This window comes from Stegodyphus dumicola, chromosome 1 (genome assembly GCF_044657685.1).
Source record: "Stegodyphus dumicola isolate Sdum_Otavi_A_Nest chromosome 1, ASM4465768v1".
Lineage (NCBI taxonomy): Eukaryota > Metazoa > Arthropoda > Arachnida > Araneae > Eresidae > Stegodyphus > Stegodyphus dumicola.
This window is the reverse complement of record NC_140768.1, coordinates 213,637,070-213,662,673: the sequence shown is the minus strand read 5'-3', so window position 1 is coordinate 213,662,673 and position 25,604 is coordinate 213,637,070. Positions and strand designations below refer to the sequence as shown.

Here is a 25,604-nt window from a genome sequence, read left to right as displayed (position 1 = left end):
GAGGCGCATTGAGAGCAGCTAGACGTCTCTCTAAAGCATCCCAAATGTGCTCGATAGGATTCAAGTCCGGGGATCGAGCTGGCCACTCCTTGCGCATAATTGTTTCCTGCTGAAGATAATCATCTACGATGCAAGCCCTGTGTGCTCTTGCGTTGTCGTCATGTAACAGGAAAGCATCACCTATTGCCCCGGCACATGGGTGCACATAAACATCAAGGATGTCATCACTATAAATCTGAGCATTCACGGTTCCCCTTGGAAAGACATGGAGGTCTGTGCATCCACCCAAAGAAATGCCACCCCAAACACAGACACTGCCCCTTCCATATGCATCTCTTTCACGGATGTTTGACGGATTATAACAGGTTCTAGGCTCTCTCCATATCAAATAACGCCTACTATCGCTTTCTAGACTAAACATGGACTGATTCGTAAAGAGAACTGCTCTCCATTGATCAGGCGTCCAGTGGACATGTTGTCGGGCCCACTGAAAACGGTCCCTCCTATGGTGTGACGTGAGCGGCACACAAATGGCCGGTCGCCTTGCATACACACTACCTTTGTAAAGCCTTCTACACACAGTTGACGTTGACACGAACTTTCCGGTGGCTGCAGCAAGGGAGGATCTAAGAAAAATCGCCGTTGCGGTTCTATTCCTGCGTGCACATAATGTCAAGTATCGGTCAACGGCGCTCGTCGCAGCAGTTGGCCGTCCTTGGCTGAACCTCCTAGATGCCAAATCTGTGGTTTGAAATGGCCTCAAAAGTCTATGAACCACAGAAGGACTCACATTTAGACATCTGGCCACTTCTGGTTGACTTTTTGTCCTGCCTCTAGTCTCCCAATGGCTCTCCATCACAGTTCTGCAGGCAAATGATGCCTGGAGGTCATTGTTACGAATTGGCTATCTCAGATTTCTGATGCCACTGTCACAGTGAAATATGTGGGCTGGCTCTCAAACATGGACTTTTATGCTCCTCGAAGACGACATATTCTGAAAGCAGCGCCACTAATTTGCATATCGCAGTTTTACTCAGCTACTCTTACTTGGCAACATATTCAAATTTTACACAGTTTGGCTTATTTTTTAGGGATTTATCGCTATTTTTTGTGATTTTTCCTTAATTTATGATAACCAGTGTAATTATAAACAAAATTTATAATGAAATTTTATGCATAAAATGTCAAAATAATTCTATGTTGCTGCCATTATATTAAAAAAATCATATAGTTTAAATTACTTAAATATGTTTTCACGTTTTTTCTGCTCATCAGCCATCATTAATGTTTGGCAGTGGCAGCTCACCACGTGAATCAAACAAATCACTGATTCACTTAAATTTTTTTTTTTATATAAGTGCTTATTTATTATTGGTACATGCCGAGTAAATTTGAACTGAAGCAGTCAAACCCACACTTTTTTCTCCTAGAGGAGAAACTCAAAAATTTCTTTTACAAGGTCAAACCCGAGAACTTAAAAAAAACCTGAGCTATTATGTGATTCACTTCTTTGGGAGGACTTTTCACAAGCCACCACAGGTGCTAGGAAGAATTTGTATAACCCGAAGTATCTCATCTTCTTCAAACGTGGCTTAAGGAAGCTAAAAGTTTAGACACCTCTAACCTAGGAGCTTGTAACTCTTTAAGAAACTATTCTACTTAGAGAGAAAAAAGAAAATTAAATAAGCCATTTATCACTATCCAAAAATTTCCTATTAAGTGGTTTGGAAGATTGATAAAACAATTGAGTAGAAATACCGTCGTGCTTAAAATAAAAATTAGTGTTTAAAAGTATACATAATGCAACAGAACTATGATCCATTTCAAAGTCATGAAAATTATAGTTTTTGTCCCTGGTATTGACAAGAAGTTTGATTCTGTGAAAGTAGTAGAAAATTATGTTATTATTTACTTTATGATAATCATACAGGTGGTACATAGAAGGAATCCGTAAACCTGTGAATTGCTGGAGAACAATAATAAAAAAATGGTGATAATTATATCATACAAGAATTCTTTCAGATAAGATAAACTGTTTCAGTTTAAAATATGGCAGAAAATTTTGCAATCATCAAACACTGGGCCATCCGAAAAGTTCTGTGTTTTTTTTATGGTAAATACAAATGAAGCAGTATAAAAATATAAGAAAATTTCACAGCATCACATAAGCAACATTTTCCTCTTTGGCATCTGGAAATTTCCTTTTTAAAAAAAAGGTAGTAAGTTTATTCACAAATAAGTCATCAAGGTGGCAGTCTTCAAATAAATGAACTATAGGTCATTTAAAGAATTTTGAAGTAAATTGAAGAGAGAAAAATCCAAGGAGACAAGATCTAGAGAAAATAGAGGGCGACACAAAACATCTGACCAATACTCAATACTTCTTTGCCTGACATTCATCGAAATTTAGGGTTGAGCTTTGTTATAATGGAAGACAAGATTTAAATTTGTCAGTTCTGGGCACTTTGTCTTAATTTCTGTTTTTTAAATTTATATCTGGGAACTTTATTTTTTCGCACACTTTGATTTGGCGGACACAATTAATCGTATGCAATTCGTTTTTCGTCCCGCCATAGACAAAGTGTTACTTTTTTGGGATGCAACCGCCCAATCAATGTTACTAAAGGAAGTTCTTTTGGCTTACCCCATGATCATTTTCCTGTACATTATCATCTTACTTCCCATCTAGACCCAATCTTCTTCAAAATCCGTGCTCTTTGTGGAATGACTTGGCCAGATTATTTCATAAAAACATTTAACAGTTCTAATTACATGTCTCATGATTTAACTGCTTGCCTAGTTATTTCAATTTAACTTCGAAAATAATATCATATAGTATCTCGTGATTTATGACAGACTTTTTTTTTTATTCAGAATAAACGCAAAAGGTCTTTTCTGTCAATCTGTTGACCTTCATGATGTTTTGTTATGACAGTTTATACCACACCTCTTTCGACTCAATATTCGGGCACATAGACACTCACCTATGAGGCTAATTTTATCCCTGCCAAGCATGCCAGGTTAGTAATTCAGTCTGTTTTGCAATTTAGCAGGAAATATGCAAATTACAGCTTGAAAATTCACTTTTTAGGAATGTGCTAAAGAATCTTGTAGAAATGCACTATTTTTGCTTTGACTGTAATATGTCTTAATGTGTAGTGTCATGCTTCGAGGTCTATCACACTGTTTCTAACTTGAACTAAAACATTGGTGTATTTTTCATATTTCATTCCTTTTCAATAATCTCTTTCGCATTTACTCTATACAGATAAATATTCAATTTCTGATTACTAAAATTCAAAATTCTTTCAAAATTAACTTTTGCGTTCATTCTTAACAAAAACTCACAATGGAATTAACCAGGGCTGTGGAGGCAGTAGGGAAAATGACCGACTTCTAAAACTTTAGTGACTCCGACTCCCTCATAAATATAATGCCATGCCTGCTACAGGCAAACCCAAAAAACAATTTCTATGAAAAACATTTAACCGTATTTACATGATTACATGCGGCACCTGACACATGAAATATATAGGATTGACTAAAAACAATCTTAACTTTCGAATCAATAACCATACAGCTCAAATTAAAAAATTCAACGCACAAAAAAATAGCATTAAAATAAGTACACCATCACAACTCCACACAGCAGAATTAGAGCACTTTAAAGACCATGACTTCAACTCTATTCAACTTCAGATACTAGATATAATACCCAATCACAAAAGACGAATTTTTCAGGAATCTCTCTATATACTAAAACAACGTTCACTTTATCCATATGGACTTAACACTTATAAACATAGTCATAGAGATACTTCTAAAAAATCTATTTTCAGCCAATTTAAGCTCTACAGCAACAAAACGCAGAGAGGAAAAAGAGGAAGCAAAATAAAAAATAATGCGAGATTTTTATCCACTTTGGATACACTTACATTGAAAAAACAATTGAAATGTTTTTTTTTTTTTTTTTGACTCAGACAACTTTCCCAAGAAACTTCTCAACTGGTTACACTCCTGTACTAATAAATTCCTTATCAAACTAAAAAAATTCATTCAAGAAAGCTACGACAACATACAAATCATTAAAGACATGATTCGCGATTTTAGTCTTTTCAGACTTTTTAATAGTCTCACTCAGCGCAAAATTTATTTTAAAGTCAATTTTCTGCATCCGCAGTTTGACAATATTCATTTCTCAAGAATCATAAGAGATTGTAAAGATTACTTCCCCACAGTTGACACAATACCAATAATTGGATTTAAATATCAAAGGACCTTAAGCAACTTGCTCACTAACGACCATGAAATAGATGAAACAGCAGAATGACAATGTAAGACACCAGTTTACAGCAATTACGCAGATTCTCATCACCAGCACATAATTAATGGCAACCTGAATATCATACAAAATCATCAACTAAAAACACTAATGATTTATGGTACAAAATTTAGACCAGTCAGAAACATGACTAAAAATTACTGTTAAAAGACTTTCGAAAACAACATCAACGAATTTATAGTTAAAGCAAGCTATCAACTGAATTTACCCATAGAAACCTTCTTAAAATGGAAAGCTAAAATTCTTTAACGCATATCCACCGAAATCAGTCACCTCTAGTTTAAAAGTACACTGAATTGGTCGCAACTTACATCAGATATTAAAAAATTAAAACAGCTTTTTACTATTACAAAAATAGATAAAGCAACTAATAACTTTAGCATTATATGAAAACAATTCTACGCAGAAATTATTCATAAAGACCTTCTCAACGCAACTACTTATCAATTAGCCAACCTTACAGAAACATCTATAATAAAAAGGATTAAAACTTTTCATAAGAAACTCAATATTACTTTCAATACAAACTACAATAAATTTACTAATCTTTATGCAATTTCCAAATTCCATAAAACACCATTAAAATTCAGATTTATAGCTAATGGAACTAATAATTACAAAAAAAATGTAAAATATTATTTTTCAATTCGACTTAATATAATCTGTAAATTTATTTTCAATGATTGTAAGACTAATCATAACTATTGCTGGATCATCCATAATAACAAAACATTAACTGCTATGACTTTGAAAACTTATATACCTCACTTCCTCTAGAAGAAATCTATACCAGTCTACTTGATCTGCCTAAACTCTTCCCTGATATGCTCAAAATTATGACTCTTGACAAATGGAAAACCTACCTAAAATGCACACTTTTTCATAACTACATCAAGTTTCAAAATCAACTTTTTAAACAAGTCAGAGGATTGCCAATGGGCTTACATTCCAGGTAAAATTGAACACTCCGAGATTTATCCGAATTGTCTTACACTTAATAAAACTAATAATTCACAAAATAGCATAGACTTTCTAGATCTTCAAATCATTAACTAGAAAAAAATTTTACTTTTTGACAAAACAAGAAGCTTCAATTTCAATACTAACAAATTAATAAATTGGAACTCCAACATATCCAAAAAAGTATTTAACAATACAATAATTAATCAAATACAACGTATTAAAATTATATGCACAGATACAATAGATTTACAATGCAAAATTTTGCTCCTTATTAAAAGTCTCAAAAATAATCTAATACCCATTCAATTTATTAACCATTGCCTTAAAAGAGCAGGCGTTAAATACTCACTCTAAATCATTTAACTGATAGGGATATGATAATTTGTTCCTAAACCTGAGAAGGCGGTATAAGTTGGATGACTATCAGTTGAAGGATTTGTATATAGTGTAATTACTCAGTTGTATATGTTGTAAAAAGCTAATTGTCGTCAGACTTATGCTGTTACTAAAAATATGGGCCTATTTCATGACTTTAGTCTGTCTAATAGCTCTTGGACAGTGAAAATTCCTTTTTTCCTTTCTTAAATTCTTAATCATTGCAACACGACAATTAACCAGAAATTAATTAATTTCCATTCACTAGTATTTTCAAAAACATCTTAATGGACAGTTTCACTCAAATAAGAACTCCACATAATACATCCCTCAAGAATTCCGAGTCCCACCCACTACCATAAATTACTTCACCCAAGTCTTACCAACTGATATTATTCAAAGCCCCCACTGCCGCCAAGAATTTTCGAACACCCTACACTTATGAGTCAGACACGAAGAGAACACTTTGCCAACTCCCCACTAGAAAGAATGTAAGTTACTTAATACCTTTTCTGGCCTTTATATCTTCATGTACATTCACTGTTCTTATTATATTTTTTATATTATTTTTGATTTGTTTTTACAAAATTTGCATTATTTATCTTATTTTGTAATCTTCTATGTTTATTTCAACTTTACTTTGAATTCTATTTCATAATGATAATTTCCAATCTTTAATTTTTACAAATAATATAGAACTCAAATGCATAAACATGAGGTTGTCGGGGACGGTTACTCGAGTTTCTTCGGATTTCTCTACAGAAATTGCTTTTTACTCCAAATTGAATTGGCTAAAATGCTTCATAAGAATAAGTTCTTTGAGTATCAGCATTGGTTCGTAATCTCTTCTATTTGCGGAAATTTTTGGCCTGACTAGAATTGCCGGTTTGGCTTTACCTTATAACTCGAGTAATGACGAAACACCTTCATATTTACGTATTTTTATTAATTATTGTTCATTGAACGGGAGTTGGTTTGTTCTCCTTGAAAAGTCAACTAATTTCCGATCAATGACAATGATTACATGTTTTTAATTTTTCCTTTTACTATTGAAATTTTGTTCTTCATGATGATTTAATTCCAGTCCCCGTTAAAACATTATTAACATTTTAATTTCAAGTTACTTCAAAACATTTTTCAAAATATAACTTATCAGTATGGATTCACTCTTTTAAAATAATTCTACTTTAATTAAACTTAAGAGATAATATAATCAATTAATCAATATTGTTTAGGAAATAAATTATTATACATATACACATATATATACATATTATTTCCTACACAATATTGAAAATTGATTATATTATTTTCAAAATATAACTTATCAGTATGGATTCACTCTTTTAAAATAATTCTACTTTAATTAAACTTAAGAGATAATATAATCAATTAATCAATATTGTTTAGGAAATAAATTATTATACATATACACATATATATACATATTATTTCCTACACAATATTGAAAATTGATTATATTATCTCCTAAGTTTAATATTTATATATATTGTAATGTATTTTGCACTAATTTACAAAACAGACAATCTTCTTATTAGATCATAAATTTTATTTCTAGTTCTCGGTGATAGACAAATTTTATACAATTCTTAAGTGGCAAAATTTTAATACTACTCCTAGCTGGCAAAATCTTCAGAATACTAATCTTTTTAAACAATATCTCTTGTTGCTGATTAACGGTTTGATACAAATATGTCGTTGCCACTTCAACAATAATTATACTTATTTATTAAATAACAAGATATTACAACCTCTCCCCTCTCCAGATAAACTTTAATTTATATTTTTATAAATTAAAGTTTACGTTTTTTTTTTTTTTTTTTCAAAACAACAATATCGGCACAATACGGAATTTAAATACAAGATATAACATAATAAGATACACTGAGGAAGAGAGGAAGGAACAAAATATTTTTTTTTATCTACATAGAGAAACAAATTATTTAATCAGGCCAGGGAGTACGACTTAATGCGTCTACATTTTTATGGTTTTTACCACTTCGATGAACGATCGTGTAATTGTAGGGTTGTAGTACCAGTGCCCATCTCATAAGTCGTGGATTTAGACTCACATTATTTTTGAGCCAAACTAAGGGATTATGATCGGTCATGATGAGGAATTTAGTATGCCCGTCTAAATAACATTGAAGTTCCTTTACAGCAAATATTATGGCGGTGCATTCCTTTTCTGTGGTACAGTACTTTTTTTAAGTTTCTGTAAACTTCTTACTGAGGTATAATACTGGATGTTCATTGCCTCGTTCATCTTTTTGAGCTAAAATGACACCCATACCAGAGTTTGACGCATCAGTTTGCAAAATAAACTCCTTATTGAAATCAGGTGCACGTAGTATAAGCCTTTGAGACAGTTTCTCCTTTAGCTCTTCAAATGCTTTTGTGCACTCTTCTGTCCAATTTATTTTCCCTTTCTTTAAGTTTCCTTTCAAAGTTTCTGTTAAAGGTGCTGCGATAGATGAGAACATGGGAATGTAATGATTATAATATCCCGCTAACCCTAAAAATGCTCTGACTTGACTTTTTGTGTATGGCACTGGAAAATCAAGAATAGCTTTTACTTTCACTTCACTTGGCATTCTTATACCACGACCTACAATATGTCCTAGATATTTTACTCTATCTTGAGCAAATTTACATTTTATTGGTTTAATAGTTAAACCAGCGTCCTTTATTTTGGACAAAACGGCTTTCAGGTGTCTTAGATGTTCTTCCCAGGTGTTTGAAAAGATTGCCACGTCATCTAAATATGGAACAGCAAAGTTTTCACAACCGTGAAGGATTTCGGCCATCATTTTACTAAATGAAAATGGTGCATTTTTAAGTCCGAAAGGCATCCGTAGAGGTCTAAATGTGCCAAAACTTGTAACAAAAGTGGCTAATCTTTGAGCATTAGGTGTTAAAGGTATTTGCCCGTATCCCTTTGTTAAATCCAAAAGAGTTATATATTTTGCGCCTGCTACCATTTCTACTTGTTGTTCGATGTTAGGCAAGGGGAAAAATTGTGTTTTAGTCAATTTATTCAATTTTCTATAGTCGATACAAGGTCTTAGATCCTGCCACTTCTACTAAAATCTGCTACTACTCTCCCTGCTACTTCTACTAAAATCATAGGAGAAGTGTAATCTGAATCTCCTATTTCAATTATTTTATGCTGAAGCATTTTATCGATTTCTGTTTTTAATATATCCGTTTGTCTAGGAGACATTCTGTATGGTTTACAGTGGATTGGGGTGTTTTCTGTCAATTGAATATCATGCGTTATTAAATGAGTTTTTCCAGGTTTATTAGAAAAGATTTTTGAAAACTTCAGCAGCATATCATGCAATTCTTGAATCTGTTGTTCATTTAGCTTATCACTTAAGGAGCTGTTTTCTTTGATGTCCTCAAAATCGAACAATGTTGGTTCAGAGTCAATTGTTGGGAAATTTTCCTCCATATCATCAATTTCAGACTGATCTTCTGTAATCATAAGGTTAACCGATTGTGCTCGTCTATGATAGGGTTTTAGCATGTTAACATGGTAGACTTGGTTAAAGTCATTTTTTTCTTCGAAACTCACAACATAATTAGTTTCGGATAATTTCTTCTCAACCTTCCCAGGACCTTTCCATTCAACTGCTAGTCTGTTTGGTTTATTCGTTGATACAACTAATAAATACTAAATCCCCTTCAGAGAATTCTCTTTTTATTGCTTTACGATCGTACCACACCTTTCTTTTGGTTTGCATTTCCAGCATTTTATCTGTAGCCAGCTCTTTGCATCTTTTTAACCGATTTATCAATTGAAAAACGTATTCAACAACATTATTTCCTTCGTCTTCAGGATTCATCCATTGTTCATATAATAATGTTACAGGTGTTCTCAGATTTCGACCATATACTAATTCTGCAGGTGTAAATCCCGTACTCTCGTGCGTTATTGTTCTTAAAGCAAATAGAGCTGCGCGAACTTGCTTCTCCCACTCAGGGACTGCTTCGATACATAAAACTTTTAAAATTCGTTTGATTGTTCGGTGAAATCTTTCAACAGGGTTGCTCTGCAGATGGTGTACTGAGCTTCTAGTTACTTTTATTCCAAATTTTTCTACAAATTCTATGGCTAGATTGCTAATAAAGGAGGTACCTTGATCAGTTTGTATTTCTTTCGGGAAACCCATTCTACTAAATATTTGTAACATGGCTTCAATTACTGACGTTGTGCCAATATTAGGAACAGGTACAGCATCCGGATATTTTGAAGCTAAACAAATAGCTGTAATTAAATATCTATTGCCATTCGGTGTTATTGGTAAAGGACCGCATGCGTCAAAGTTAATTTTTGAAAATACTTCTGCAATAATTGGTACTAAAGTCAAAGGTGCTTTGGCTTTATCATTAGATTTTCCCACTCTTTGACATGGATCGCAAGTTTTAACATACTCTTCTATTTCTTTATAGCAATGAGGCCAGTAAAAGTATCTTGTTAATCTATCTTTAGTTTTGATGCCGCCTAAATGTCCAGATGTGCTATCATGACATAATGACTTTATTTGATCCCTATATTTTTCAGGAATAACAATTAATTCCCTTTCATTTCCATTTTTATCTATTTTCCTTTTCACCAACAATCCATTTTCTTTTACTCTGAAATCATTTGTCTTGCTGGAATTTTCATTTTTAGCTTCGTTGAGCAATGACGCTAGATCTCTGCTTTGATGCTGAGATTCAATTAATTCCTTTGAATTAACATTAATCACTTTCTTAAGTTCCTTGTCTTCCTCATCAGCTTGAGGTAAAATATCTTCGTCAGTTTCAATAAACTTCAGTTCTTCTAGTTTCTCCATTTCAATTTCTCTGCTTCGATCATCTTCACGAGATCTTTTTACTTGAGATCGTCTCAAAACTGCATTTATTTTTTCTAAATTTAAGAATGATTTACTTTTGAACATTTGAGCAGTTTTGTTACCCAATACATATCTGCCTGGATCATTTGTAACAACAGCTGCCTTTGTCTTTATATGACCAAGTTCGCAATTAATTTCAACTTCCGCTAACGGTAGACACACTAAATGGTCATTTAAAAGATATTGTACCCAGACATGTTCTCCAGTCATTTTTGCGTTATCTATGTATTTCCGAGAAATAACATCAACAGTGGCTCCTGTGTCTCGAAGAATAGGCATTTCATGCCCATTAACTAAACCGTTAATTGTATATGTCTCTAACAAATCATCATTCGAAGATACGCAATTTACCTTTTCATTTGGTTTTAAGCGAGGACACTGATGCTTAAAATGTTCGTATGATCCACACTCGAAACAACGTGGTCGATACCTTTTGTCATATAAATTTTCTTGGTTCTTGTTTTGAAATTAACTTCTTTGTCGGTGATCTTTCTGGTATTTTGAATCGTCCCATTTATCAGAATGCTTAAAATGAGGCGGAGAAAATTTCGGTTTTATTGTTTTCCTCACATCTTCAAAATCTTCAATTTTCTTAACTATTTCAGTAGGTGAAATGATGGTTGTCCATTGATCCATAAAATGTTCTTTGAAATCAGGAGAGGTACGCTTTTTTTATTTGATCAACCAGCATGAGATCTTTTAGCTGTTCAAAAGTTTTAATGTTTAATCCGTTAAGCCATCCTTCTAAATAATTCTTTAATTCATAGTAGAAATCATACCAAGTACTTTCAGTAGATTTTTGGTGTTTATTAAATAGTTGTCGAAATTTTTCTGCACTTAATTTAAATTGTTGTAACAGAAAAGTTTTTACATATTCATACTTTTTTGCGTCCTCTAGCAATAAGCTGAACAATGTTGGGAGGCAGCAATGAAATAAGTTCAGTCACTTGATTTTCAGCAGGTATATTCATTATTTTAGCTTGACGCTCAAATAACACCAGAAATAAACTTATTTCATCTTCTTTAGGGTTGAAACGTGCCATGACATCGTGAATTCTGATTTTTAAAGGCTGCTCAGGTAACTGCATAGTTTCTACCGGCTGTGCTGTTGCAGCCATTGCTTCCAACTGAAGTTTCTGTAGCTCAAAGGCTCTAATTCGCTCTTCTTTTCTTTTCCTTTCTTCTCTTTCGCGTTCTTCTCTTCTTTCTCTTTCGCGTTCCTTTTCTCGTTCTTTTTCTCTTTCTTCCCTTTCGCGTTCCTTCTCTTTTGCGTTCCTTTTCTCTTTCGCATTCTTCTTTTTGTTCCCTTTCTTCTCTAATTGCAGCCAGTAGTTCTTGAGTAAACTCCTCATCATAATCAGGACTTTCCGTAATCAGTTTATGCAATTGAGCAATCTTAAATTCAGGTTTCACGGTTAAACCTAACTCTTCTGCTAGTACTTTTAAATCCTGTTTTTTACTCCTAGCTAAGAATGACATGTTGACACAAGTTACTTTTAATAGGCTTCCTTTTGAAATTCAATCTAAAAGCTCGTACTTGTATTAAAAATATATAATTTCTGGCGAGATTTGATTTCTCAAATACGAAATTCACACTAACCAATTGGAGAGAATTATTTAAACAACTTTGCCAGGTTGGCAAAAAAATACTATAATACTATATATGTTTTAACTCACTATTCACAAGCCTCGTTAGCTATAACTATATAAACACTTTTGCCAGTTAGGCAATTACCCACGTCAGTTTGACGATTTTACTATCTATCTCCACGCCTCGTTGGCGATAACAAAAACAATTTTTGCCAGTTTGGCAATTCAACTTTTAAAATATACAATCTGTAATACGTCGGGATGACGTTACTATCTACCACACGCCTGGATGGCGGGAACTAAGAAAAACACTTTTGCCAATTCTGCAGTATAATCAAATTACACTACGTCAGTTTGACGTTATTACTTATTTTCACGCGCCTGCTTGGCAACAAATTCAAAAACTCAGATAGCAGTTTTTTTTTTTTTTTTTTTATAAATGCCGGGATGGCTTACACATATCAATTATCAACATAAAATTTCAATACAAATAAAAGTAAAGCATAAATAATAATTTCAAAATACTTCTTTACCACGAATATCAATTATAAATTTAAGCTGAATAATTTTGAGGTCAGTTATTTTAAACAAAATCTTACACGATAAACTATAATTCTGAAATAAAGTATTAAAATTCAATAAAAGCTTTTTAAAGAAAACCAAAAGTTAATCTTATCTTCAGAGATCAGCAGTATCCTATTTTTGACAGTTTTTGCTCGGACGCAAGTTACAGAAGCACAGAAGATAACCTTTGAATGATCCACTTCAAATCTGGCTTTATAACGGCAGACTTCTTACATCCATTTCTCCTTGAAATAAAAAAAACTTGGCAATTGGTATTAGCAAACTTGTTCTAAAAAATTCAGTAAATTTCTGGGATTAGGAGACCAGCACCATCGAAATTGATAATTGCACTCCTAATTTCCAATATCTCGGTGGAACCTCCAATTTATTAAGACTGTAATGTATTTTGCACTAATTTACAAAACAGACAATCTTCTTAGTAGATCATAAATTTTATTTCTAGTTCTCGGTGATAGACAAATTTTATACAATTCTTAAGTGGCAAAATTTTAATACTACTCCTAGCTGGCAAAATCTTCAGAATACTAATCTTTTTAAACAATATCTCTCGTTGCTGAGTAACGGTTTGATACAAATATGTCGTTGCCACTTCAACAATAATTATACTTATTTATTAAATAACAAGATATTACAATATATACACATGGGCTACAGATAATAGATGCTACAGAAAAAAATTGATGGCATAGCAAATTATTTATATTAATTAGCATTTATTATGAAATAGAAAAATTGGCATTAGTTATTTCTAAGAAACAGTACAGCTTCGGCAAGATTTTCTTTGTTGAAGGGCCATACATCCGATTTGATAAACTTTAGAGCTGAGAAGAGTCTTTCCACACTAACTTGAATAGGAGGAAGAGTTGTTACTGTTAGCGATACTTCTTTTAACTTTTCTCTATTTCTTCATAGGCCGTGTAGAAATCTTGTTTGTACTTTTTCATTTTTATATCCAAAGGCTCGTTTTTTATTTTCATTCGCTTTGTCTTGGCCTTTTGAATATTATCCAAAAATATTTCTCAAAATCTAATTCATAGTGAAAAAGGATGATAGAAACTGAATTGCAATGTCTGCAGTTTGACTGTCCTGATTCAAATTCTCCAATTGTACTGAGAATAATTTCATTCTTAATGAAAGTTCATATATGACTTTCTTTGCCTTTTTAATTTGTTCATCATCCAAGAAAATTTCGTGTTTCAGATCTCCATATGTTGAAATCAGCAAGATCTCAATGTCTAGCAAACTAGTTTCTCTTTTCTTCCTTATAACGTTGCGCGCCTCCAACTTGCACGCAACCAAGAGGTGACTGTGAAAACTTGTATAAAAGATAAGAGCCTTGTGAAGGGTTTAAGTCCCTTTTTATTCAACGTAATAAAATTACAATTGCGCGCTCTTGACGCTCACAGACTGTGCCAACTTGGCAGTCAAAATAAAAATAATAACCTGAAAAGAAAGTAAAGACAAGATTCTAACTACGAGGCTCTCTAAAATAACTAACTCACCGCGTTTTACAATACCGCTGCTAATTCAGCAGACTCGAAGCCCACTGGAACGATTACCACTACTTCCCGCCAAGCACATAGGCCGCAACGCGGGGTTCTTCAAATTCTCGCTAACTACCTCCCCGCTCGCTAAGTAAGAATATCACACACCGAACTTGTTTCCTCTCTATTTAAATCAGAATACTTCCGCTGATAATTTGAATCCTTGCGCGTTCTACTCAAATTTACATATTCTGGCATTGGCAGTTCCAGGGGAAAGTAAGGCTTGACAGGAAAGATAGTTTAAACTTAAAATAAATGTTAGTTAAAATACATATAAACCCTACATTTGCCGCTGCCAGAATTTGAAAAACTTGGAAGCAGGTCCTACAAACGACCTGCTGTAAGTTTCTCTAATTCTAAACTAACTGGCGAGAACCTCGTTTACATAAAAAAAATCTTATGTAACAAATATATACTAAAATTCTGTTGCTCGTTATAACTTTCTTCTTACAGCAACTTTTCCTGGACTTCATCAATCAATCTTGGTCTTTCCTTCCAGCATCTGGAAGGAATAAGTATCAGTATCTTTCTACATACATTATAATTTACACTTTCTTTACACAATAAATTTTTGTTTTTAAACGATTCGTTTTTCTTAGTTATTGCTTACTTCACATTCATTCAATTTTTCAAGCATTAATTTAACTTTACCCTGGCTCTCCACCGTGTGTGGTGTCAAACGGGAATATTCGTGTTTTAGTCTTACAACACTTCCCCTAACCACCATGATTTGTTAGAATTCAACGACCAAATAGACACACCTTACTCGACATTCTACAACTCAATGAGCTACTTTAATATTCTTAAAAATTCAAATGTAGGTGGAGAACCCTACAAAATACATTCATTCTAACTTCCCCCTCATTCATCTTTAAACATGCAGGCTTTCGCTCTAAAGCATGACTTTACAGTTTAATACTTAAATTTGGACTTCATTGCTTTTAAGCATTCACTTTTAGCATCTACAATTTTATGCTTCTAGACTAAATTCTACTTTTACATAACCTTCAAGGATTTACGTACATTTACAAAATTTTAATACATATGCTTTTTACAATTTACCATAAAATGAATAAGAGAAAATAAATTTTTACTTTACTCATTCTTCGCCAAGCTGGCGGCACTGAAACTAAAATTCTTATTAGTACAAGAATACTAAGTTATTTTTATCTTCGGCCAAATTTTGGCTTTAACATAACAGAATTAGTCTTTCGACCAACAGAAAATGCTTGTTTTTAGCTTTTACACTTAAAGAAAATAATACTTTTGCCTTAGCTAAATAAAGTAAAACAAAACTAAGTCTCAACCGAGACATATTGACTTTCGTCAAAACATAGAACTTTGTACTTATGCATAACATTTCGGAACAAAAGAGAAAAAAATTTATAGAAGTTTTTAACTTATCTTTGAGTTTTCGATGCTTGAAATTCCGTCATCCGTTTTTGGCAAAATTGATCCCAAGTTAGAGGTTTCATGGATGTCAATCTTCTCCTTATTGATCTCCGAGTGTCGTCCCCGTTGCTTTTTCTTTTGCGTCCTCTACATGCTGGCCTCTTGATGGAGTAATCGTCTGGTTGTTGACCTTTCCGTTTCTCCCTGGGACGGCTGGTCTTGACGTCCTCCGGTCTGAAGTCCTTCTTGAATTTCTTCTGTTCCTCGTATTTTTGTGCCTCCTGCTGGCGTTTCAGTTTCCGGAACGGCGGCCTTGCTGGCACCTGACTCTGTGGCCGTGTGCGCGTTCTCCTTGATGTGTAATTTCTCCTGCTATCCTTTGTAGGTGGTGTTTTTCTCTTTACCACGGTTTCTTTACCCGGTGCATCTGTATTTTTGTTTTTCTTAAACGCTGGAGTTTGAAAATTATTTTTTCTTTTTGATACCGACGTCCGGGTTGTAGAAGTGCTAGGTCTCTCTTCAGTTCTCTGTTTCTTGGGTGGTGGAATAGTTGTTGTAGTCTCTGATTCTTCTACTTCGTTTAGACTTGAGTCCTGCAAGAAACTTTTAAGGATTTCAAAATCATTTGGATTATAGTATTTTTTCACCTGGTCGGGACTTGCTTTACAGATTTCCCCTCTCTCGTTCTTAAGATATAAGACTACTCCTTTGATTTCCTGAATTACATAGGGGCCTTCAAACTTTGGAGCTAGCTTTGCCATAAAATTGTCTGGGGCACTTGATAAAGAAAATTTCCGCTTCAATACTTTATCCCCAACTTTAAAATCTGCTTCACGGCGTTTTCTATCGTAATATAGTTTCTGCCTATTTCTTGCCGTATCCGAGGTTTTAAGCGCCTGCTCAATTAGCTTTTGCACATCTTTTTGTTTAAACTCCTGCTCTCTTTGTTGCACAAAGAATAATTTATCTAAAGGCGTAATTAACTTTGTGCCTAAAAATAATTCTGCTGGAGTTTTTCCTGTAGTATCATGATGTGCCGTTCTTAAAGCATAAGCTAATTCATTTATGTAGCCATCCCAGCGCTTGTGATGTGTGCTCACGTAACTGCGAATTATTTTTACTATGTTTTTATTAACTCTTTCTGCTATGTTAGCCTGTGGTCTATACGGAACCATTTTGATATGGCGTATGCCAAGTCCATTGCATATGTTTTCAAATATTTGACTAATGAATTGTTTTCCGTTATCGCTAATGACTTTTATCGGTGCACCGTATTTTAAAATGTATCTGTGTAAGAATGCATCTGCGACTGTTTTGGCTGACGCGCGTTTAAGTGGAACAATTTCTGTCCATTTTGAAAAATGATCTATAATTACTAAAAGAAAACGATTTTTATTTAACTCACTCTGGGGGCAAGGACCAAGAAGATCTATGCCTAAAATTTCATTCGGAAATGTAGCGCGAATGGTATTTAAGTACCCGGCCGGGCTGTAATTAATATCATTTATTAACTGACATTGATTGCAGGACCTGACATACGCCGTTACTATTTTGTATAATTGTGGGAAATATACCTCGCATACCCCTTTTATAGTCTTTCTGACCCCGAGGTGGCCCGCTGTTTTTTCTTCGTGCAACTCCTTCAAAATGCTTAATCGAAGCGAGGCTGGGATGACTGGATTATACTCAAGATTTTCGTTTGTTGTTTTCGTATAGAATAATAAATTATCTATTATTTCATAGTTTTTTGCTCTATTTCTTATCGCATCGATATCTGTATGCTCAAAGCTTTCGGGGTCTTTCAAATAAACATAGATATTTCCAAATTCAGGATCAGCTTTCAGTTCAGTAATAACCGTATCTCTAGAATCTAAAATTTTTGAAGTCAACACAGCGCATTTAAGTTCATTTCCTTCATCCTCCAGTTTTATACGAGAAAGTGCGTCAGCTACATTGTTTTCTTTACCCGGTTTATATTTTATTATGATATTATATTCTTGGAGTTTTAAAGCCCATCTTATTAACCTGGGCGTTAGGTTTTTCCCCGAGTAAAGTCTACCAACAGCCGCATGATCCGAAAAGACTGTTACTGGCGATTTGCCGAAATAAACTCGAAATTTGTGTACAGCCATTAATACGGCTAATGTTTCTCTTTCTGTAGCTGTATAATTCCTTTGTGTCTGATTCAATGTTTTACTAAAAAATGCCAGCGGATGGTTATTTTGCATAAGAACCGCCCCAACCGCATAGTCTGACGCATCTGCTGCAATTTCCAGGTTTTCGTCCCCCTCAGGGAATTTTAAAACAGGGGCATTAATAAGCGCTTCTTTTAATCTTTCAAAAGCTGTGTTAGCTTCCGCTGTCCACGTAAATTTACTCTTTTTTCTTTTGATTACTAAGAGTGGTTTAACAATATTAGCGAAATCTTTTATGAAAGATCGATAGTAAGAACATAATCCAAGGAAAGACGAAAGTTTCTTGGCGGTGTTGGGCGGTGGGAAATTCTTAATAGCTTTTATTTTTGAATCTTACGTTTCTATACCCTTTTGCGAAATTTTATAACCGAGATATTTAAGTTCTTTAGTTGCGAACTTGCATTTTGAGGCGTTAATTGTAAGACCGGCCTCTTTTAATAATTTAAAAACTTGTTCGAGGTCATTATTGTGTTGTTCCAACGTACTACTTGTTATAATTATATCATCTAGATAAATTAAAGTTGATTTTCCTAGGACAGGCTTTAGAACAATGTCCATAGCTCTCTGGAATGTTGATGGGGCCCCACACAACCCAAAGGGCATGCGTAAAAATGCATAAGTGCCCGATTTTGTTATAAACGCGGTTTTGTGTATATCTTCGGGTCTCATAGCTATTTGATAGTAGCCAGACGTTAAGTCCAAAGTAGACATATATCTTGTCGATTTGATCTGTCTAATGATCTCGTCTATAACCGGCAAAGGGTAAACTGGAAATTTCGTAATACTATTTAGTTTTCTGTAATCAATAGCAAACCTCCAAGCCCTTTTATCCGAAGGAGGAAACTCGTTCTTTTTCCTACATAGTACGACTGGACTCGCGTACTCACTATTTATGGGCGTTATTATTTTATTCTTTAACATCTCCTGAATATGTTCTTCAATGATTAGGTCTTTTTGTTTATCATAACGATACGGTTTAGTCCTACAAGGTTTTTCGGCATTCAACTGAATCTTGTGAGTCACGATTTGGCAGTTTCCTGGTTTTTCTGAAAACAAATGAGAAAAATTACTCACCACTTGCTGTATTGCTTTACTTTCATGGTCATTCAGATGGCTAAGGTTCACTTCAGGTGTCTCCACAGGTTCCACCACCCTCTGGTCCATCTCCAACACCACGGAACTATCTTGAAAATTTAATTTGGCCCTCGCGGCCCTTAAAAAGTCCATACCTAAAATAAGAGAGTGTTGTAGGTCTTTCACCACAAAAATTAATACTTTGAGATTTTCCTCTTTTACCTGTAAGTTTAATGATAATTTCCCGATGCAGTGACACGTTTTTCCTTGCGCCGCTATAATTTCCGTATTTTTGGTTTTAAATAGTCGTATCCTATAAAAATTCTTTTTGAAGAACTTTTCACTCATAAAATTTCCTTCTGCTCCTGTATCGATGAGGGCTTCTACTGGTACATCGCCAACCAGGACTTGTATAATTGGTAGCTGTGAGTTTTTTACGATGACCGTGTTTAAATGTCTATTTGAGGGTTTTTTTAAAACTTCCGGGGTCTGGACCCTCCCTTTCACAGGCCCCTCTATTCGTTTAAAGCTTTCCTTTCAATCTGTGTCTTCTGGGTACGCGGATGTTTATTTTCAAATTTTCTTTTTGGGCCTTGACCTTCGAGTTTCGATGCGTTAGCTTGATAGTTCTTTCCCCCATAAGAGCGATTTCCATTTCTGGTTTCCTCCTTCCTTCGGGTACTTTGAGAATATGTTTCTCCTCTCACTTTTTCCGCTATTCTGCGATTTTGAAACTTCACCGCCAATTCGAAAAGTTCCTGCAATGTGCTTGGGTTTCTAATTTCAAAGTAGTCTTGGACAGCGGGTAACAATCTTGGTAATATTATTTCAATAATCTCCGCATCGGGTTTCTTCCCATACAGCATATCCGTTAGCTTGATTTTTCGTAGAATAAAGTCCGTCAATTCTGCTATATCCCATTGATAGAAACTATATAGCTCGGCTTCCAGCCGTGCACGATCTTTCACTATGAGGAAGGCCGTTACTAACGATTTTTTGAAATTTTCAAATGTATATGTCTGGCTTCCAAATTCACCTAGTAAAAATTTGCCTATGTTTTTCCACCATAGCGCGGTTTGTCCTCTTAGTGCTGATGTGGCGATGGCAACTTTTTTGTCTTTCAGGCACAGGGTAGAGCTGAAAGTGGTTTTCTAGACCTTCTAGAAATACCTCCACCGAATTTTTTCCGTCGAAATGGACGTTTGGCTTGATTGATGCTCTCAAAGTCTGGACCAGGTATCCAAATCCTTCTAACTGGCTTGTCATTTCTTGGTGTTGTCCAGCGGCTTCCATCCAATTTTCGGCCATTTCAGTTCGATAATTGTTCGGGCGCCAATGTAACGTTGCGCGCCTCCAACTTGCACGCAACCAAGGGGTGACTGTGAAAACTTGTATAAAAGATAGAGCCTTGTGAAGGGTTTAAGTCCCTTTTTATTCAACGTAATAAAATTACAATTGCGTGCTCTTGACGCTCACAGACTGTGCCAACTTGGCAGTCAAAATAAAAATAATAACCTGAAAAGAGAGTAAAGACAAGATTCTAACTACGAGGCTCTCTAAAATAACTAACTCACCGCGTTTTACAATACCGCTGCTAATTCAGCAGACTTGAAGCTCACTGGAACGATTACCACTACTTCCCGCCAAGCACATAGGCCGCAACGTGGGGTTCTTCAAATTCTCGCTAACTACCTCCGCGCTCGCTAAGTAAGAATATCACACACTGAACTTGTTTCCTCTCTATTTAAATCAGAATACTTCCGCTGATAATTTGAATCCTTGCGTGTTCTACTCAAATTTACATATTCTGGCATTGGCAGTTCCAGGGGAAAGTAAGGCTTGACAGGAAAGATAGTTTAAACTTAAAATAAATGTTAGTTAAAATACATATAAACCCTACATCCTTGAAGAAATTATTCCTTCTGCAATAAACCTTCCCAGAAAGAACAAACATCCCATTCTCACCTCCTGTCAATTCTTCAGATTGCAACTTTTTTGTGTCTATATATGGTATAGAAAGAAGAGTTTCCAATACTGCAAGATCATTCCACAGTCTTTCTGTTAGTGAAATATTAGGGTTATCTATATCTTCTAAAAAAGTTCTTAATTGCTGCTTACCTCAATTTACCAGTGAGATTTTTAAATGAATCAGTTTAATCACTAATAGAAAATATCACATCTATCCTCCTCCCTTACATTATTTATTAATAGGTCAATAAAATAGAAAATAACTATTTATTAATGTATACAGTTCATAAATAAAAATAATAACTCAGCTTGTCATTAATTTTTTCCAATTCATTTTAATTTCATTTCAAATTCAAACTGTCCATGGAGTCGAAGTCGACCTGTTTTCAGCGTCTGCAGCTCCGACTCCTTTTACCCTCAAATCTGCCTGACTCTGATTCCGACTCCACAGCTATGGAATTAACTTGAGATACTTATTTACTATTTACTTTACATCATAAAAATAATAAACAACTCAAAAATTTCAAAAAATATTTGTAGAATATATCTTGTTGCACTAATTAAAAGCAGACAATAAAAAGTGGACAATTTTTGCATGGAAAACTGAAAAACAGAGGGTTATTTAATGGGTTAAATTAACATTCTTATATTTTGTTAAATTTTGTTTGTTTGTTGGACAGCTCTACATCTTCCATTATACTGGGCCGAATGACGAAATTCAAATTGTGTTTTCCATGTCTCGAAAGTGCGAATTAGGATGTACATCAGATTTATATATAGCATTGTTCTATCATAGGTATTTTGACACAAAATTAGACTTTTTCTGAAATAACATACCAATTTTTTCCATATTTTGATTATACAATTCAAATTATGGCAAAATATTAAATTTTGTAAAATTTGGCGCAAATTTACGAAGAAATTCACAAATTTATCTCGGCATATTTTTTTCAGTTTGCATCAAGAATACACTTGGTGAACCTCTTAATATATGGCAACCCATTTTCCTTTCCCTTCCTTTGTGCAGGTCCGGAAAAAAGTTACACATCATTCCTACCTTTTTACATAGTGCATGAGCAGATTCTTTTTGCAAATAATTTCAACAATATGCCTAAACCCGATTTGACGTTCCTTGGTGATAGTATATGGAAAGTTTTCTTATTATAAATTATTGGTTTATTACTTTGCAGTTTAGTGCAAGTCATAGGCATTTTTACTTTTAATTACTTTATTTTGAATTTATATTCTAACTAATAGCAGCTTTTAGTGCTATTTTAGTAACAGCCTACTCTCTATGTATTATCTCCAAGAAGAATTCCAATCTTCTCAACAATTTAGGCTAAACTTTCTTAAATAGAAAACTGCACTTTAGGACAACCATTTTACTTCCATCACTTAATATTTGAATTTCCAGCCATTTGGTATTAAAATATTGAAGGGAAGTTTGTTAATCTTAACTTAATAGTTTGATCTTTACATTTTTAATTAACTACATGTCATAAATTTATTACAAGATTGAATCATTTTTGATCTTCTTATGATTTTCAATAACTTTTAATGTTCTAATATGTTTACTTCTGTTTTGAAATTTGAAATGAGAGTGTAGGGGATATGTTTTTTAAAGTAAGCATCTCATTCAGATTAAACACGTTCTTAACAGAAACCTATATCTTCCATTATACTGGGCCGATTAAGATTATTTGCTATTTTTTTAACAAGATTCTATTGGCTTAAATGGACTAATGTCTTTATTTGGATTGAGTATTAATTGTGACTTAATGCTTTGAATCTAGCAAATAATTTGATGCTTACTTGGAAGCAAGATGAAATACACTCTTAATTTAGTTGTTGTTAATTGATGACAGATTGGTTTATCCCCTTGATAAGTCAATAAATCTGTGATCAATGACAATAACTACTTCAATATTTAAAATATACTTTTTTTTTTTTTTTTTTGCGATTAAAGATTTTTCTTTGCAGATTTAAAAAAAAAAAAAAAAAAAAAAAAAAGAAGAAGTTGAAATTACTATTTAAAATACTAACTTAAATTCTGACTACAGTATTTTTTCACTCATGGTTTTAAATTGAATTTGTGTTCCTTGGAGATGGTATATGGAAAGTTTTCTTCTTATAAATTATTATGAACTTTTGGTTTATATATATACATATATAAGCATAGAGTAAGAAATTTAGAACCAATATTTCACAAAGACCAAAAAATTAAAATTCTCAATTAATAAATTTCAAATAATTACAACAAAGAATTAAAAAAAAATTTCAAAACCAAAACCTCCAAACAAGCAAAACCCCATTTTGTAACTATATAGTATTTCTTTCTATATATATAGATTGATAAGAAGAAAATAGCTAAAGCTGTAAAAAAAATTTGAACTACCTAATTCCTGATATTACCTGTAAAACAATAAAATCTATGTTAAAGCAATAAATTGTACAGAAAAAAAAAAAAAAAAAAAAAAAAAAAAAAATTAGAAAAACCTATACACCAAAATCAAAATCGGTACGCGAAAAAAAATTCAACAATTTACAATATACTGAGAAATTTTACATATAAAAACATAATCTACTCTGTTCAAGGTTTGAAACAGAACTTACCAAGGGAAAAGTGCCTGAAGCCCTCAACAAGTTGATGACCCCCCCTAAAAAAAACAGGCACGTTTCGTCGAATAAACCCATTGAGACTGAAAATTTATTGTTGAGATTTGTTTGTACATTTACCCAACCAGGCTAATTTGTATAGGATTTTTCTTACGTCTTTTAGATGATTTTTTGTTTTTTAGATTACAAGTTTTTTCTTGTTTAAAACTTATAGCTTTGATATCTTTTTAAGTTCATTTTTATATTTTAAAACACGCAGGCACGCCGGGAAAAAGAGACAAATCTATTGAGACATCATTAGTAATAGATGAAAAAAATTTTAATAACTAGGAAAGCCGTTTTCGGTCTCGATGGGTTAGTTCTACGAAACATGCGTTTTGGTTTGTGGGTCATCAACTTGGTTGAGGGCTTCAGGGACTTTTCCCTTGATAAGTTTTATTTGAAGCCTTGAACAGAGTAGATTGACCTTGTTTTTATATGTAAAATTTCTCAGTATTTTGTAAATTGTTGAGGTTTTTTCGCATGCCAATTTTGATTATGTTGTATAGGCTTTCTATTTATTTATTTATTTTTTTTGTATAATATGTAAGTTTTTTCACGTACAATTTATTGCTTTAACTTACATTTTGTTGTTTTAACTTTGTTTTATATGAAATATCAGGAATTAGGTAGTTCAAATGTTCTTCACAGATTTAGCTATTTTTTTAACTCTCCTTTTCTTATCAATCTATTTTTTAAATCTGCAGCTCAACGTGCAATTTTTGACCAACTAAGTTTCACATTTTTATGATTTACTACTTATAATATATATACATATAAGTAAACAAGTTAATTATTCATAATAAACTGCCTAATACTTTTGCTAGACATGCAAATTAATAAAATAATTTATTTTCTAGTAGATTATTAAATATGTTATCTCCTTTGAAAAAAAGTAGTTAGAATTCTATTGAAATGAATTTACTCATTCGCATATTTAAAATGGAATTATTCAAATCAGAACATATAATTCTTATAATAGTTTTATTTGCTTACTCGAAAAAATTGTTAATTATTCAAATCAGAACATATAATTCTTATAATAGTTTTATTTGCTCACTCGAAAAAATTGTTTATCGACACTTTCACCTTTGATCATATTAACACAATGCAAACTTTGTGAAAACAACTGAACAAGGAAGAACAGGTAAATAAAAATGTATTCACATAAGACTAAAAGGAAACATTAAAAACGTATGAAAAAAGGACATTTACATAATATACATTAAAGGCCAGATGATGTATTAATTAACTTAGGTGTCTGCTAGCTGTGAAACTGATATACGTCTGTTATTTTTTTCCTACTCAGAAAGGAATTTGAAGCCGGATGGAGATTGGAGGGGTAAACAGAGAGAGTGTAGGCAGGAACTTGTTGGATTCTATTTTTAGAATGTGGGAAAAAGAAGTGGCTAGTGTAACATCTGAAAATTGCTGAGTGTAATAGTCTTCTGGTAAAATTTTGATTTTGAACTAACTAAATAAAAGAAATTAATTATTTTCTGGCTAATTGTTGTATTAGAAAAGGTAAAAAGTAAAAGAAATCTTTACTGCTAAACAGCTGTTTAGCAGACTTCGAAATATGAAATAGGTATTTTTTAATAACAGCAATAAAGAAATGTGAGAAAAAACTATTTCTACATTATATATAATAATTACTGTAATTAAAATATTTACAAATCTTTTAACTGATAGTCAGTCATCCAACATATCTTGCCTTTTAAAGGTTTAGGAATAAATTATCATATCCTTATCAGCCAAATGATTTCGATTGAGTATTTAAAACTTAGTCTTTTAAGACAAAGATTAATAAAGTTATTTGGTACTTGATTACTTTTAATTAAAGATAGTATTACTAATAACTTTCTTGGAAATGATGGAAGTCCAATGTATTTTGTTTATATATTAAAACTGAAGCTGCATTTTCGCCAAACCGTAGAATTTTTATTATAGTTTATTATTTGACTATCTAGATAGTTGACTACATTTTGTGAAGTATTTG

The 25,604-nt window shown here is 33.2% G+C and overlaps 1 protein-coding gene across 2 annotated transcripts in view; it reads right to left on the bottom strand.

The window, feature by feature from the left end:
- The window catches only part of LOC118179782 (uncharacterized), a 71,132-nt gene that overhangs the window by 15,462 nt on the left and 30,066 nt on the right, over positions 1 to 25,604 (bottom strand). The gene's annotated exons all lie outside the window — the stretch shown is intronic.